Source organism: Syzygium oleosum, unplaced genomic scaffold (genome assembly GCF_021117445.2).
Source record: "Syzygium oleosum isolate NSW1041296 unplaced genomic scaffold, Sole_v2.1 Sole_v2.57, whole genome shotgun sequence".
In the NCBI taxonomy this organism is placed as follows: domain Eukaryota; kingdom Viridiplantae; phylum Streptophyta; class Magnoliopsida; order Myrtales; family Myrtaceae; genus Syzygium; species Syzygium oleosum.
The window spans coordinates 382,074-399,907 of NW_026607541.1; positions in this window are offsets into that span (position 1 = coordinate 382,074).

The window sequence follows — 17,834 nt, forward strand, 5'->3', positions numbered from 1 at the left end:
TCGCCGCTACTCGCTGCACAGCCGCCGGAGAGCTGCCCTGCACCGCCGCTCGCCAGCCAGAGTTGCCCTACACCGCCGCTCGCCAGCCGGAGCCGCCTCCACCGCCGTTAGCCCACCGCCTGTGCTGCCGCTGTTCGCTGCACAGCTGCCGGAGAGTCGCCCGTCCCCGTCTGTTGGCCGCTGCCCGGAGACGCCCGCCGTGCCGCCGTTCCCGTCGTGTCACCGTCGCTAGCCGCCACTGTTCCCGACGTCACGCCGCCGCTCCCGACGCACCACCGATCCGCAATCCCGATCCGCTACAGATTCAAATTAGGAAAGAAATCTGCAAATCAGGTAATTATCATATCCCAATTTGATTCGAATATTTGGTTGCCTAATTTGTGCTTGTTGATATCTAATTTTGCATATTTGGATAATAAGCATTATTTCAATTAGGATTTTATTTCCTTTTTTTTGAAATCTTGGATATCTATTACTTTTCAAATTTGGATAGAATTTAGAATTTTCAAAATCTTTTGAATATATCCAAGATATTTAAGATATCTAATTTTTTTCAAGATGTGATCGATTAGGAAAATTTCCTAATCCGCAACCGCACGCGTGGAAATAAATCTATCTATCAGGCTTTAGATAGAGTTATTTCCATAGCGGGTATTTCGAATTTTAGGATCGATCTGTCAGGCTTCAGATCGAAACTTAATTCGAAAGATTTTCAAAATCTTTTGAATATATCCAAGATATTTAAGATATCTAATTTTTTTCAAGATGTGATCGATTAGGAAAATTTCCTAATCCGCAACCGCACACGTGGAAATAAATCTATCTATCGAGCTTTAGATAGAGTTATTTCCATAGCGGGTATTTCGAATTTTAGGATCGATTTGTCAGGCTTCAGATCGAAACTTAATTCGAAAGATTTAGCGGTTATATTTTTTACTTGATTTTAATTTCGAATTTTGATTAAAAAAAATGCCAAAAAGATTACTCTAGAATAGGTTAATTTCTTTAGTTTAAAATTGCATGTTTAGATAATTGGCATTTTTAATTCCGAATTTCATTAAAGAAAAAATACAAAAAAAATAATATGCCCGTCATTAGAAATAGATCACGCCGTCGCATGACATATAGTTTGCATGTTAGGTTGCATTAATCACATGTCAATTTTTGTACGTCATTACATATAGGTTAGCTTTCATTTAAATAAATAAAAAATCAAAAAAGAAAATTTCTGCACCTTTGAACTCTAAGTCAAGATTTATCAAAATTGTCCAATTGAGTATTTCTCTTAAAATTGGTACCGAAAGGGCGTTAGGGAATCTAGCGTAACCAAGTCCCCGAATTTATAATTTCTGGTTCACAGAAATAAAATAGTACTCCCGCTATTTTATTTAGGTTTCCAATCAACCTACCTTAAATGATTAGTGGCGACTCCCATTGAAAATATTTGCATGCTCACAATTGGACCTAAGTTACGATTTGGTAGAGTTTGGGAGAACTCGAGCTAGGTTAGTTAATTTAATTGATCTAGTAATCTATTAGCCTAAGATCGAAAACCCGATTTTTTTAGGTCGCGACAAATACATAGCAACGGCTTATTGTGCTACTAAAGCAATTTGGCTACGTTTGATGTTTGTTGAATTACGTCATAAGCAGGAGCATCCGACAGTGATTAATTGTGATGATAAGTCAGCAATTGCCCTTGCAAAGAATCTGGTCTTTCATGGAAGAAGCAATCACATTGATATAAAGTATCATTTCATTCGAGATCTAGTGAAGTCCGAAGAGATTGTGTTACAGTTTTGCAAGTCGGAAGACCAAGTGGCTGACATGTTTACTAAGCCGTTGAAGACGGACTCCTTCCTTAAACTCAAGAGAATGATCGGCATGGTCAAGATGAGCTCGATTTAAGGGAGACTGTTGGAAATAAAAAAGACTTTTTGTAATCCAAGCTCATCTTGTGAATTGGATTCTTGCAATTATTATCTAGAGATTTGGAGTCTTGGAAATTGTTATCGAGGAAATTATGTTTACTTAGTATTGTTTGTTTTCAAGATAGTTTTTAATTTTTCTAGTTATCTAAAAGGTCTATAAATATTATGTAATCCTTCAGGACATATTTGAATATCAATTCCAAATTTTATTATTCCAACGAGGTCGCACTCTAACACCCTCTGATAAGTGATTATGATAAGCAAGAAAGTACTTTCACACAATGAATCACAAGTACAAGCAGTAACACTTTTTGAGCACGAGACAAAATAAGACAATTAGAGAGATGGAAGTTTTCACAATTCCGCCAAATAAACTTCCAGACTTCAAGTAGCAGTTCGAGGGTCTTTAGGGTGGTCAATCGCCGGCCTACAGACTGCCCATACAGTCTGCCCTTGTTGACAAAAGTGAGGTTTCCCTGATTGGATCCTTCTGCCTCTGTCAATTGTCTGGCTCTCTAGTTGCCAGCACGAAAGCGGTAAAATTGCTTTGATTCAACTCCAAACTTTCTGCAGTAGACTTCTAGGCTCTAACACTAATCATTTACCTCTTGTCTGAATTTTAAATTAAATCAAAAGAGGTTCAGGTCTTCTGATCCAGATGATAGAAGCACATGACACATCTTCTACTGAGTTGATTGCGGGAGTTACTTCTACCAATGGTCCATCCAGTCTTTCCTTCCAAGCGTATTTACGAGTTTGGCTCTACTTTCACCTTTCATGGTCCATCCAAACTCCTCGTTCTATCATATTTGTTCACCCTCTACTTAGATCTATGAAGCTTTTAGACACCTTGGCATTTAATACCCTATTTACCTTTGATAGTAGCAAAAATCCTTTCTCTTCACGAACCTGATGGGATACCATCTGCATATTATTCATACATTTATCAAAGGACAAGGCACATATTAGTAGCTTTTAATCATTTTGTCATCCTTAAAATATCATAGGGAGTTTCTCCAACATTACTTATACAGAAAGAGGATTTGATACCCTATGATGAAGAACGATTTTGCTGTGCTACCAATTGATGAAGAACAAAGCCCTTATAAAGATACTTTAGAATCTTAGAAAGGGAAGCAAAATTAGATAGCAAGAAAGGGGAGAACAAAATTAGAGATATAGAGGAAATAGATATAAGGCCAATCTGGGGCAAACCCTTAATAAGACTCATATTAGCAAAATAACTCTGTATAAGAAAATTAAATAAAATATAAATATTCTAAATCCTAGAAAATGGAAAATAACTACATTAAATAAAGTAACAATTGATGAGGTGGTTGGAAAAATCTTGTCCTGCATCAATCAGGAGTGTTTGCTAAATCCTATACACTAAATTAATGTGTAAAGTTCCTATTGGCGAAGCGAAATAATTTAAAAATCAAAATGTATTTCACTAACCTTTTAAATACTTTCAACTTGTTTTAAATGCACCTAATTCACATCATTTTTATAATAAAATCAAAATATCCCTAGCACCTCTCCTTCTCAATACATGCTTTCAGGCAATACCAATAGATGTTACTCGCTATGACAAGACTAAGACTAACGGTAGAATAGCTAGCTTTATACATCGGTCCATAGAAAGACTACTTTTACACAACACGCCACATAATCATCAAGTTAGGGATAATCAAACGCTTGGAACACTAATCTCGAGTGCATCTCTTAGGAAAGGGAATGGATTATATCAGATAATGACTTGTAAACTTTACAACTCGCAATGGATTTCCCAACTTTAACCAAAAAAGTAAGAGCCAATTAGATATAAATGATGGTTTAAGGATCTTGATTACTACTCTTTTTAAAAAAAAAAACATTGTGATATTGACGTAGCCCATGTGGAAGTCCATCTTGCCGACCTGGACCTTAGTAGGAAGGCCCCACCACATCACATCACCAACTGTTTCTGTTAAGAGATGGTTAAAGAGATATACCAAAGACAAAAGAGGTAAAAGAAGGCGCGTTCTTTTCTATCTAAAAAGTGGCTTCTTTTCGATATCTTGCTTTTGGGGTCTAGCGATAAGCTACCTTAGAGTCCATAGATTCCATGGCCAAGACAATGAAGATAAAAAAGGCTGGACGCATGGAAGGTTGGAGAGTCATCAAGACATGGAATTGGGATTGAGCTTTGAAATCTGAAGATATAGTTTGGAGTACTAACCAATAAAGCAAAAGATTGTCAAGCGTTGGCAGCATTTGGATGGTTTTGCCGACTGTTTTTCTACCTCTGAGATAAGGTAAAGATGAGCTTGGCGATCATGTTGTAATGATTGATGATGGTGGTCGTGATGATGATGATGAAAGTGACGTGTTGTGAATCTTGAATGACTAGATGAATTTGGTGGCACCAATTAGGATTGGATAAATCGAGTAGGGCTAGCTTTGTGATCAGAACATGTACCTTTTTTTTCGGCGCATGATGTGAAGGAGATCGCGACAAACCTAGTTTGGACATTCGAGTTCATCGTGGAATTTGCAGAAAATGGAAAACCTAGACTAATTTATTTGCCCTTTTTACATTTGATTTGAATTCATTCTTTGATTCACATTTGAGCATGACATGCCAGTTGGGACCCTGCTTTTTCTCAATTGAATTCACTCATACTTATTCATAAAGCAAAGGATAGTCTTAGTAAGCACGATATCTTATATCGAACTTGATCACATCGATCAAATCAAGTAAATCAATGTGTTTTCCTTCTATAGTTCTATGTACAAAGACATGAGGAGAAGCGAAAGAGACTCGGTACAGTCCCATGGAACGGTGCATTGATATAGTATATACCTGAATTTGTATAAAATAACGAAAGCTCCTATTGATATTGACATAGTTCTATGGTCGTTGCCTCTACAATTTGGATATTTCTTATTATAACGTCATACAAGTTAAATATAGATTGTAAAAAATAAAAAGAGACTGTAACTATTATAGAAGGGGAGAAATCTTGCAACCTTTTCACCGCCACACACATTTAGAGTCTCAACTCGTTTGTCTATGGGGTGGATATGTTGTTCATATACACATTTAAACTCCCTCTATTTATTAACTTAAACTTTTGAGTTGGACTTTCTAATATGGTATCAATCAGAGGTAGTTCTGCCCCAATTTATTTTGCTTGCGAGGCTCTCCTTCGTCCAAGTTCCATGCGTCATTCCTAATTCAGCTTACCCATGAGAGGGATTGCATAAGATTTTTGCATGGGATAGATGTACGTGAACGTATACCTTTATTTCTCAATGATGTTCGATTGATAACTAATCCACTTTTGAGGAAAAGACCACTCAATAGATTTCCAAAATTCTACCGGTGTCTAAGCTTTGGGAATCGACAGCGACCTGAATAGCCTTCGCGGAGGACAAAGCCTCCATTATAGTAGTAAATCATGCAATTATCGCACTTGTGCAAAGTTTGGACAACCCCACAAAAATGCCAAGAACCATTTCATTATCTTGTACTTCATATCTTAAAGTGAAACAGTATTAAGTGGGTTCGGGAGGCCACTATGAGCCCGCAAGGGTCCTCATCAAGCCTCGCACTTGCTTTTGAGATATTTTCCGATCATTATTTAAAGGGAAAGGTAAAAATTTAGATAGAGTGATGATAAATTAATGAGAGAATGCGATTTAAAGAGGATTAAAGAAAGTAACAATATCTGTTAACGTGTAAAGCAAACGACCATTTATGCGTGTTGGTATCTATTAAGCTTTTTCGATTCGAGCTACTTTGATGATTGGTACTCTTTAGATGATAACACTATTGTTTTGTTAATATTTCACATGAGAAGATCTCAAAGTACACTTTTAGGACCTCCTTCGTTCTCTAGTGGCCAAATTGCCAATTTATTGTAGAACAAAAGAGGTCGAATGTTAATTCTCTACGAACTCTAAACGATAGTCTTTCGAGCTGGAAGAACATTGGAAAGAGAAAAGAACAAAAACAAGTTCCAACCTATGTTTCTAAATTATTTTGGATGAGGCAATTGGATATCATGGTTCATTTTTTGTTCACTTATATTAACATTGATACATGTGGAGAATCAGTGAATAAAGTGGACCTCATGATGGGAATAATCCCGCAACCTTAGGAGTATTTTTCTTTATCCTACGAGAATTTTATACGGCTAGACAGAACAAACTCAATGTGTGAAATGATTGATTTACTTATAAAAAATTTAAGGGGCATGTGAAGAATTTCGAAAAATATATGTTGATGAGATGGCTTTCCCACCTTTTCTAATGCTGTGAAATAACGCAAAAACTAAAGGACCGTGCAATTCAATATCTAATGCGAGAGGACAAAATGATTAGAGCAATCAATAACAAGCAACAAGATTATAAGAGATTTATGTAGTTCAGTATGAGTCTCACTACCTACTCCATAGGAAGAGTCAGCTGCAAAAATCCTCTAATCAGTGAGAGAATTCAAAGTTACAATCAAATTTTTGATCACTCATATGTTTCCCAAGCCCCATTAGCCAGCTCAGATAATGCCCAAACATATTTCTAGGTTGCCCGCCGGCAGACAAGCCTAAATGTGGCCGAACTACTGGACTAGTCTTGCTTCAATGGCACTTCCTGGGCATTTGTTCTCATCTTGAAGGATGATCGAACTTGACCAAACGTCTCTCTCACAATTCACTTACTCTTGGGCTTCGATCCAAACTCCAAAACGATGTATTCAGCATGCAATTGAACCACAAAAATGACAATTCTCCACAATATTCGTAACCAAGCCATAATACTCGTCATTCATGCTAGCTCCAATGCCCAAACATGCATTCATCCTCCTTAGATGCTAATCGAACTCCACAAAGCTTGAGCTTCTCCAAAGGAATAGGCTTCATCATAATGTTTATCAGGTTCTTTATTGTCGCGATCTTTCTCACAACAACCTTACCATTCGCCTTCACATCTCATAAGAAATGGTATTTAGTATTGATTTACTTAGTTTCCTCGTGATAAATCAGATTTAAAATAAGATAAATCGCACCTTGGTCGTTACAATATATAACAATACTTTTCTGCTCCAACCCAAAGTTCGAGAGCAAACCTCTCAGCCATATTGCATGCTTTAAAGATAAACAAAGAATTGAGTCAATGAAGCACACAAAATTATTTATACTTCATACTTTACAAGTAGTTATCATGGTAGAAGTTGAATGCAAATATGACAATTTTATCTACATGAAAATTGAATAAAAACTAATCAAGAATAAATCTCCAAATGGTTAAATCGTTGATACTCTACTTGATGTGTTATTTGTAGAAGATTTTGCGCTATAAACATGCTGATTTTTTCCTATTTGACTGTCCCTTTAATGGGAGAACTAGAGGCTGAGTTTGGTTTGTAAACCAACAAAGCTATTTCGAGTCAATGGTTTAGTCAAAATATTAGCAACTTGTGAGGAAGACTGAACATAGCGAGTCACAATAGAACGAGAGCAACAAAATGATAATCGCTCTCAATATGCTTTTTTTGAGCATGAAAAACTGGATTATTTGGGAGATGTAATGCTGACATGTTGTTTGAGAAAAGTAATGAAGGCCGAGGTTGGTAGATCTCAATGTAGCACATCCAAGTGAGTGCAACAGTTGTTCAAGCAAGAGCTCATATTTCAACTTCAGATGTGGAGCGGGCCGTAATGAGTTGTTTCGTGGCACACCATGAAACTCAATTCGAGCCGAAAAAGCACAACAACCAATCCTAGAACGTTAGGTGAGTTTGTATCTAGCCCAGTCTACATCGACAAAGCCAAATAAATAAAGAGAAGTATGAGACAAAATGAGAAGGCCAAGGTGTAAGATACAACAGACATATATATATATATATATATATATATATATATATATATATATATATATATATATGTATATATTATTGAAATACCATGAACATATTGGATAATATCTTTTACCATCAAATTGTGAGCAACAGTTGGGCATGCATTTGTTGGTAGATGTGGACCCCCGAGAGATATGGACAAGTGAGGGTAAGGTGCTAAAGAGCACCCACATTGCCTTGAAAATGGGACAGATGGTGTAGGGCTTATTACTTGTTTTCAGTGTTGGGTGCTTAGGAGTAGCAATTGGCTTGCATTATACTAGGGATGCTCGACTTAAGAGATATGAGGGATATTTTCATTACAAGAGGAAGAGTCCATCGATGGATCAATTGACTTCAATGCCCAAGAAATGATAGAGGGCACCGAGATCTTTCATGGGAAACACTTGACCCATTGCATGCACAAGATGGTTTCAATGATTGCAAGGAATCATCAGTGAGGACAATATCATCCATGTAGAGCGTACAGAATATTAATAAGTCCATGATGATGATAAACAAATATTGATAGATCAGCAATGTTGTAGAATAATCCATACTTCAATAAGAAAGTCATCGAACTTGTTGAACCATGCCCTAAGAGCTTGTTTGAGCCCATTTAGCACACGGCAGGGGTATGAAGACATGATAAGGATCAGATGAATCTCGACAGCCTGGCAATTGTTCCATATAGATAGGAACATCAAAGTGTAGGAAGGCACTCTTAACATCTAATTTGGTGAATTCCCCAATCTAAACAATACTAATAGTTAGGATAATGTGAATGGTGGCTTCTTTGACTACCAAACTAAGAGTTTCTAAGAAATTAATGCCCTTCTCTTGATGAAATCATTTTGCAACAAGTCGGGTTTTTGGTTGGTCAAGTAAACGATCTGTATGTAGCTTTGCTTTGTATAACCATTTATGACCAACCACATTCATCGAGGTATGACGAGGAACAAGTTCCCATGTATAGTTGATTGCAAGAGCATCCAACTTGTCAAGCATAGAAACTGTCCAACCAAGATGTTTTAAGGCTGAATGAAGAGTGCTTGGCATAGGATGAATAGATGTTATGCTAGATTGGCATACCTTGGATTTGACTTCATGATGCCAATCTTTGAACGAGTAATAAAGGGATGCACTGAGGATGTGGAATCTTTAAGTTGAAACTGAACTAAAGATTCATTTTCCACTAATTGTGGCACATGATTAAAGAGAGTAATAGAGGAATCATTTGAGTCTCGTCCTACCTCAGTAAACAGACGTGCATGTTCTTATGTACAGTCAAGATTTGTTGGCCAATAACCATTATGAATGATTTCTCGACTAGATTGAGGCATAGTCCAACAATTATCACCATATGCTTTTGTGTGTGATGGACTTAAAGCTGTATTCCACTGCAATAGCCCACCTCAGTCATAGTAATAACATGAGAAGAGGAGGCAAAAGAAAAATGATCCTCATAAAAAACATGTCGAGATATATAGGCACCAATTGGTAGATTGATGATGACAAAGGTATCCTTTAAGCTTTTACTATATCCCAAAAATACACATGACAAATAGCACTTGTCAAATTTATTCATCATTTAATGGCGTAAATATGGATAACAATGAGAGCCAACCAATCAGAGCAATGAGTACTCATGGTACTTACTGAATAAGACCAAATATGGGCTTCGGTTGCCCAGAGCAATGGAGGGAAGCCAATTCATCAAATAATGTGTTGTTGTAAATGTCACGCCCCGTACTCCACGAAGCGAGAGCATCCCACCTTCGGTCGATAAATTGCGACGTCCCAGGAAGAGTCGCCGACCCACGCCCATACAGAGATCAAGCACAAGCGGAAGTATAAAATAAACAAACCCAGACAATTACAATATGAGCCAAGGATAGCCGTCCAATAAACAACGATCAACGCAGAAAATATGTACATACTTATATTACTATTTTAAAACTCTTTTTACAGTGTTCACGACAACCAAAAAGGAAACACCAATAGCTGGGAATAACCCAAACAGCCACTTCTCCGTTCTGCTCCATCCCCACCGGGGTGCATGCTCGACGACTGCCGGATAAAATGCGATATTCCCAAAAAGAGGTGGTGACCTCTGCATCCTACTGCTGGGGGTCTGAAAATGTTTCGGTTTACACAACCGTGAGACGAATCTCAGTGAGTTCAACCCCTAAACCTAGGCTAGGCTAGCATGCAATCTCCTGACTGGAAATAAACATTTAAAATCATAACACAACAATAATCATACAATTCTCTGACCCTGCAGGTTAGACAGTCCAATATGTAATAATCACGGGACATACGTGGCACACATTATCACACGTACGCCAATCACATGCTCATACACCGAGTCTCACACACTCGAATGCTATTCAATGCATGTTTATGCATGCAAATGTCATTGACATGTCATGCACATTTCTTTGGCCCACTGGCCCACACTGGCACACTTGCCCAATTAATTATTATTACGACTCGAGTCATCAATTTTTCACGGCCCGGTGCGTCTAGCCCGCTTCAAAGTGCATGAGGCGCAAGAACCGATCTCGGCCCGGTGTCTCTAGCCTCGCTTCAAAGTGCATGAGGCGCAACACTGTTTCTCCTTGCGAACCGCAGCACGCTTCAAAGTGCATGAGGATGGTCGCCTTCCGGACGTACCGGGCATCGTCCTGCTTCAAAGTGCATGAGGACGGTATTGACCCGAAGGTCCTTAGGTGATCACACAGCTCATTATTATCTGAACCCAGCGTATAACGCTTCAGGGTATTTTAGGTGATCACATGCTCATGGCAGACACGCATGCTCGCACAATTTCATCACATGCCTCACTCTTGGCATACGCAATGCGTGTCCATGTTATGCAATGCAATGCACCACGAGCACCAATATAATTCAGACACCCAATGTCACAACACGTGCTTAATTGGCCCAATTAATACCGTGTGGCCTAACGTGCGATTCACAAATCAGCAATTCATTGTAAACCAAACTATGACCAATCGCACTCCACAAAATCAGCCATACAACATACGACATAGCAGTACGAAATCAATCACAATTAAGCACAGTTGACGTACAATCAGTCAACCCGGGCATACCCGGCAATTTCACCAACGAACTCCTAAATTGGTCATTAAACCCCATTATCCTTCCCAATAATTCTCATTAATCCACTAACTTTTTCCCGTTAATAAATTCTACTAATCGGTCCTCAACCCAGTCTGAAATACACACCGATATTACCTAAGCCAGTCCAACATGCACCGATAACACCTAAACCAGTCCAGAAAAACGCAATATCAGTCCTAATCCGGGTTTAGGAATTTTACTCACCTAATCAAAAGTCACGACGTCGGGGAACGGCGGCCGATCACTGGTGAACAGTGAAACCGGCGGCGGAATTCCCGGCGACGGCGGCACGGTGTACGGACGGAACAGTACCCACGTACGGACGCGTAAACAGTACCCACGTACGGACACTTGTACGGACGGCTGGGAACGGTGGCCGGCGAGGCGCTGGTACGGCGGCGACGGCCGTACGGTCTGGATGAACAGTACCCGTACGGGGGCGTGAACAGTAACCGTACGGTCACCATACGGACTGGGCTGAACGGCGACGTATGGACATGCTGAACGGCCGGGTGTCGACGGAACGGCGATCGGAGCTCCGGCGAAGCTCGTGAGATGCGTTCACGTAACGAAAATGAGAAAAGAGAGAAAAAGAGGGGGAAAGGGAGAGAGAAATGGACGAAACCGAGGCCGAGCCGAGGCGGGGGACCAAGGGTGTCGACGGCGAGGCACGGCGGTCGGCGGCGTGCTCCGGTGGCCGGCGGCAAGCTCCGGCAAGGCAAAATCAAGAGAGAAAAAAAAGAGAGGGGGAGTGAGCTACGGAGGAGAGGAGGCTGTTCTGGCCAGAATGAGGGTGAGAGGAGAGAGAGAGAGAGTTTATCTTGGTCAAACATCTAGACTAGGGGTGCCATGTGTCAAAAATCAAGCCAATGGACAATTTTGCCCTTGATCCAAAGGCTAGGATTTGCCCTAATCCAATAATTTAGGGGTGAAATGGTCTTTTGTCCCTAACCATGGTTGACCAGACCTGATTTAACCTTAACCAACCTTGGTTAAACCCCTAATTAAGAATAATTTTCGAAATTACTCAAAAATGGCCTAGGGGCATTTTCGTAATTTTTCGATCCCGAACCGAAATTCCAATTTTCGCACATACGTGTTCCATATGTGCGTGGCCAACATAATATGGCGTCGGAATCGCGAAATTCATCGCGCAAGCCCTCGAAAATCCACGTCAAAGTTTCGGGAATAAAATAATATTATTTTTTCAATTTTTGTCGAAATTCCAATTTTTGGCCAAAACAACTCCTGGTATGCGTGGCCACCCAAAAATGGCGTCGGCCACGAAATATAACCTCATTTGGCCTCGAAAAGCGACTCTGGCATCCCGAGGGCAAAATCGTAATTTTTCACCCCCGGACCGAAATTCCAATTTTCGCTCGTACTAACTCCACATGTGTGTGGCCAGCGTAATATGACGTCAGATTCCCAAAAATAGTCTCTTAAGCCTTCGAAAATCGATACCGAAATCCGGGCCCAATTCCGTGAACAAAACCCGCTAAACTTTCAATTTCAGGGTCTCTCACTAACGGGCGGCAGTTTAGAGATTACGCGTATCGACCTAGGGCTACCCGTATCGTAATGGTCTCGATCATTGAGAGAATGAGAAATTATCACTAGTCCCAGAGGCTACGATCGTTCGGTTTAGGTTCAGGACTGATTGGCCACGTGCACTTTTCGGTTATGCAGATTCACCTGCGATCCGAGTGTACAACGTTGGCCTTGGCCAAACCAAATCCGTTACCTTTCCTAAGATCGGCCCACATTGGTTCAAAATATTCCCTCAGCATCTCTCGCGATCGGTATCCGTTTCACGATAGGGTCCCCGGTCCACGTACCGCTTTCTAGTTAGCCATGCCCCATTGGTTAGTATCCCGAGAGCGATCAGCTCTGGGCGAGACTTACTAAAATGAAATGCGAATAATATCCGTTTTATTGATCCCGGACTTACATCGAAATTCGGGCTGTTACAGTAAATGCTTACACCCATAACTGAGTGACATAGAGGCCTCCAATAATGTTGCAAGCTCGAGTTCAACAATATGTCAATGTTTCCTCTCAGCAACACTGTTATACTATCGTGTATCTATATAAAAGGGGAAAATTGTCCAAAAAGTCCTGAATTTATTGTATGGCAGCCAATTCAATTTTGAATATTTCAATTGTGCCAATTTAATGTTAAATGTTTTGATAATTTACCAATTTATTCATAGGCCTTTCAATTGTACCAATTTAATCCTAACACATTTTGAATATTTGCAATTTAGTATTACACCTTTTGATGATTTGCCAATTTAATCCTTATGACTAATTTTGGCAGAATATCAATGATGTAATGGTCCAATCAGTACCAGCCCTGCTATGCGGCATTGATGACGCTGACGTGAACAAGTTTTGCAATTTTTTTAATTTTGTGGATTTCTTTATTCTTTTTTCCTTTTTTTCTTTATTTTTTTTCCATTTTTCCCTCCACTGGCCACTATTGAAAGTGACGCCCTCGTCAGATTTGGTGAGGGTGGCGAGGGCAATCGTTGCCTGAGGTCGGCGACCTCAGTCGGCCATCGACAAGGCTTGGCAATGGTTGGCGGAGGGAAAAAAGAAAAAAGAAAAAGATAAGATAAGAAAAGGAAAGAAAAGAAAAGGAAAAAAAATCAGAAAAGAAGAAAAAAACTAAAAAATTAAAAAATTGCAAAACTTGTACATGTGAGCACTAGCTGTACCTCATAGAATGGTTGGCACCCACTAGAATCTATGTTAGCGATTTCTAACCGATATTTGCCAAAAGAATTTATTGGCAACTCGTCAAAAGGTTTTAAACTAAATAATCATAATTGAAAGCTTTATGACTAAATTGGTAAATCATCAAAAGGTTTGGGACTAAATTGGCACAATTGAAATATTTAAGACTAAATTGACCGCCGTAAAATAGATTTAAGATTTTTTGGACAATTTTCCCGAGACAAAAGAGTTGATGTTCTACGTTGCAATCACAAAAATGTGTGAGAAAATTACTGCTCATGAATTGACCTCTGCCGTCAAATTAAAAAATTAATTTTCCTATAAAGTTGATTTTCAACCAATTATGAAAAGATAGGAAATCTTAAAGAAATCTGATTTTCACTTCAATTGATACAACCAAGAGTAACGGGAGAAATCATTAATAAATTTCACATACTATTTAAGTTTTTGCATAGAAGAAATTGGGCTTGGTCTCCAATTGTAATGTTTTTTTCTCCAATAAATCGAAACATTGAGAATCAATAAGGAAAACAACAATCTTGAACTTTTATTAATCTAACAACTACTACGTAAAGTGCCAGTAGATCTAGTTACTGAAATCAAATCATCACACCGCAAAAGGTGCAGAACACGATTGTTTGCATGGCCTAATTGACGATGCCACATAAGTTCATCTACAATCTTGTTTCTCTATAAAAAAAAAAATATGCAACAAGTGTAGGTCCTTATTGGTATGTTGTCCTTGATGATAAGTTCCCTTCATCAACACCTGGTATGTCCTGAAGTCCCTGATAGAAAAACCATAGGCAACTAACTCAAAATAGCAAGGATAATCTCTTGTCGACTGAGTAACAGATAAGAGAATTTTCTTCATTCTTGGATCAACTAGAACATTATGAAGTGAAAAGTGACGAGTCTCATTTCTAAAGTAATTAGTGCCAACGTGAGTAATCCATAATAATGTACCATTCCCAATTATCATATTATATGGCCATGGTAAGTAACTATGTTCAGGAGATTAGATGGATTATCTGTCATATGAGCATTAGCACCGGTGTTCGGATGCTATTCATCATCTCATGAGTTTGAGATATGAAGAGCAGCTAGCCCATGGAGTCTATTATTATTCAGTTGTCGAAGCAATACGAGCAATAAATTCATTGTACCCTTCTTTTTGCAAATCTAAAGTATGAGAGGAGGTACTCCTAAGTTTGAATGCGACGGTGCACCAACGGTATTGATTTGCCAAGTAGTGTTGTAATTTTCGAAAAAGTGCCGACCATTCTGGTTTCTCTGAGAAAAGCCACGACCCTGAAATAAAATAAGGGTCATCTACCTCTATCTCTGGGGTCGTTTTTGTTGCCATTGTTGTTTTGCCACGAAACAAATGCCAATGAAGTGTCGAGCAGGATCGTTGAAGTTCGCTTGTTTCGTCTTTGGTAGCTCTAATGTTGTTCAACGACTTATAGCTACCATCAAGACCTTCCAGTAATCTGATGACTTTATTAGCATCCCACACTGGCTTACTAATGGAATGAAATTGATTGTAAATATATTTAAAGTCGTGAAAATAAAGACTTTTTTTTTTCCTGATGATTTGAAGTTGACCAAGGAGGTCAAGTTCACGAGTCACTAACTTTACATGAAATGATCGGTGAGAGCTTCCAAAACTTCTGCTAATGGATGAAGCCGAACGTCATGTCCAAGAACCTCTTATAGGAGTGTGCATATGATCCGAAATTTTACGAAGTGGTCCAAATGTACCCATGATGTTTATAGTCTAGACTATTGACTTCAACTATATTTTTTAATGTCGAAGTCTGCGATGGGGCAACTATCTCTCCTTTAAGGAAACCAAGTCCCGACTTTCAGTCCAAGGCAATACCTATGTCTCCCAAAGTAAAAAGTTATTTTCATTTAGTTTCAATGATACAAAGTTTGCCACATTGACGTTACGGGAATTTTGAGTTTGAGAAAGGAAATGACATGGTTGCATTGATATTTTTTAAAAAGAAAAGATCAGCGTACCCCTGTGTAACTTTGATACTATAAAGATAAATAGAGAATTGAGTTAATGAAGCACACAATTTTATTAATTCCACGTGCAATATAAATTGAGAGATATCATCTCCTAAAATAATGTTGGAAGTTAAACGTGGAGATAACAATTTGACTTACATGAATAATGAATAAAATAGATTAGGAAATATCTCTAAATAATTAGCTCATGGATGCTTTGCTTGATGTGTTATATTCATATTGATTTCCAGAAGATTTTACATTATAACTGTTAAAATTATGTCTCAATTTTGAGCCCGAAAAGGAAAGTTTCCTAATTCAAGTAGATTCTTATTTTGGATAGGTTTCCCAATTGAAAGGTTTCCTACTTGGAGAAGGTTTCCTAATTTGGATTCAATTCTTGCCATAATAAGAGGGGGATGTTATTTGTGAAGGTAATCAAAGTGGAGCTTCTGAATTACACTCTGAAGATATCCGAGTGTTTGTAGCGATTAAATCTTGTGGTAAGATTTGTGTATAATTCCTTCGTGAGATTGAGAGATTATTTCGTGAGAAATTGTTGGGCTAAATACTATATGAGTTATTGGGTGTAATTGGGGCTTGGGAAACACTCAGAGTATTTGAGTGACTCGAGCGTGGTTGTAATCTCCGTTATATCACTTGATCTATAGTAGAATTTCGTGCTACTCACCCCGTGGACGTAGGTCACTACGATCGAACCACATAAATCTGGTGTCTAATTTATTTTTTTTCTCTGTCTATTTTATTATTCGATCTCTTGGCTTCCGCAATAATAACCATGCTGATTGTTTGCTATTTGTTACTTCAATATCCTTCACTATAAAGGTTAGTGCCATGCACTCCCCTCTATCGAAGACAAGATAACATTGTCCTTTAAGGATGCTTTCCAACTCATCACATGACTCATCAGCATGACACGTACCCCACTACAGATCTGTGTCTATCCAAGTCACCAGCATGATCATAATCCCCATTACTTATGGTCTCACTCCCATTTCCATTCCTCCAAGACACGTTACCAACGTCTATTGTCCCCATTAGATATTTGAGGATTCACTTCACAATCTCCCAGTGAGATTTACTTGGGTGCTTCATGTAACGGCTAACAATGCTCATAGCCTGTGCAATATTAGGCCTAGTGCAAAGCATGGGCTAGATAATAATACCCATTGCACTATAGTAAGGAACATGGGACACATGGCTCCTTCTTCTCCTCTTCAGTTCCGTTGATAACTTGTCAGAAAGTTTAAATTGCATGGCTTAAAGTGTGCTCAAAGACCTCGATGACTGCATGTTAAAATGCGCCACTATCTTCTCACTATATTTTTGTTAGACAAACAAAAAATACCGACAGCCCTATCATGCAAAATATCTATACCCAATATCTGCCTCACAACACCTAGATCTTTCATCTTAAACCCACAACTGTCATTTCAACGCATCAATATTCGACATCGTCTGCTATTAACATGTCATTCACGTATAACAACAAAAACATCATAGGCAATTCCTCCAATCTCGTGAAGTAAACATAACAATTCAGTTGTCTCTACATCAAGGCTACTTTATTGTACGGCATTCATTGTACTTATCGCTCCATTCTGTAGTTACATGCTTGCTCAGATGCCGACCATGCAGGGGACATCACCAATTGATGTCTGTCCTACAACAGGGTCTTCTGTTTTTTTTTTTTTTTTGAAATTTTTCGAGGAAAAGTATCCAAAAAAAAGGTCTTAAAACTATTGCGTTATTACCAATTCAGTTTTAAACATTTCAATTGGACTAATTTAGGACCTAGTACCCTAAAAAACCCTCAACTTTAGCTCTAGTCCCAATTCTACCTTAAACGGTTTTTCATCTCATAAAAAACTCTCAATTTTGTTTAAAATTACTTCCGTTCAATTCAAACAAGGGGTGGAAACAAGCCCAACATATATTTTTTTCTTTATTTATTCGTTGATCTTTACAAGTTCTGGACCAAAAAGTGATCCATAAAACAATTGAATTTTTCGTTTAAATAAAAGAGTCCGATTTCATTCATCGAGCATTTTAATAGTCGGCTTTTCTATTGACCTCACAAATGAGAGGGTATGATG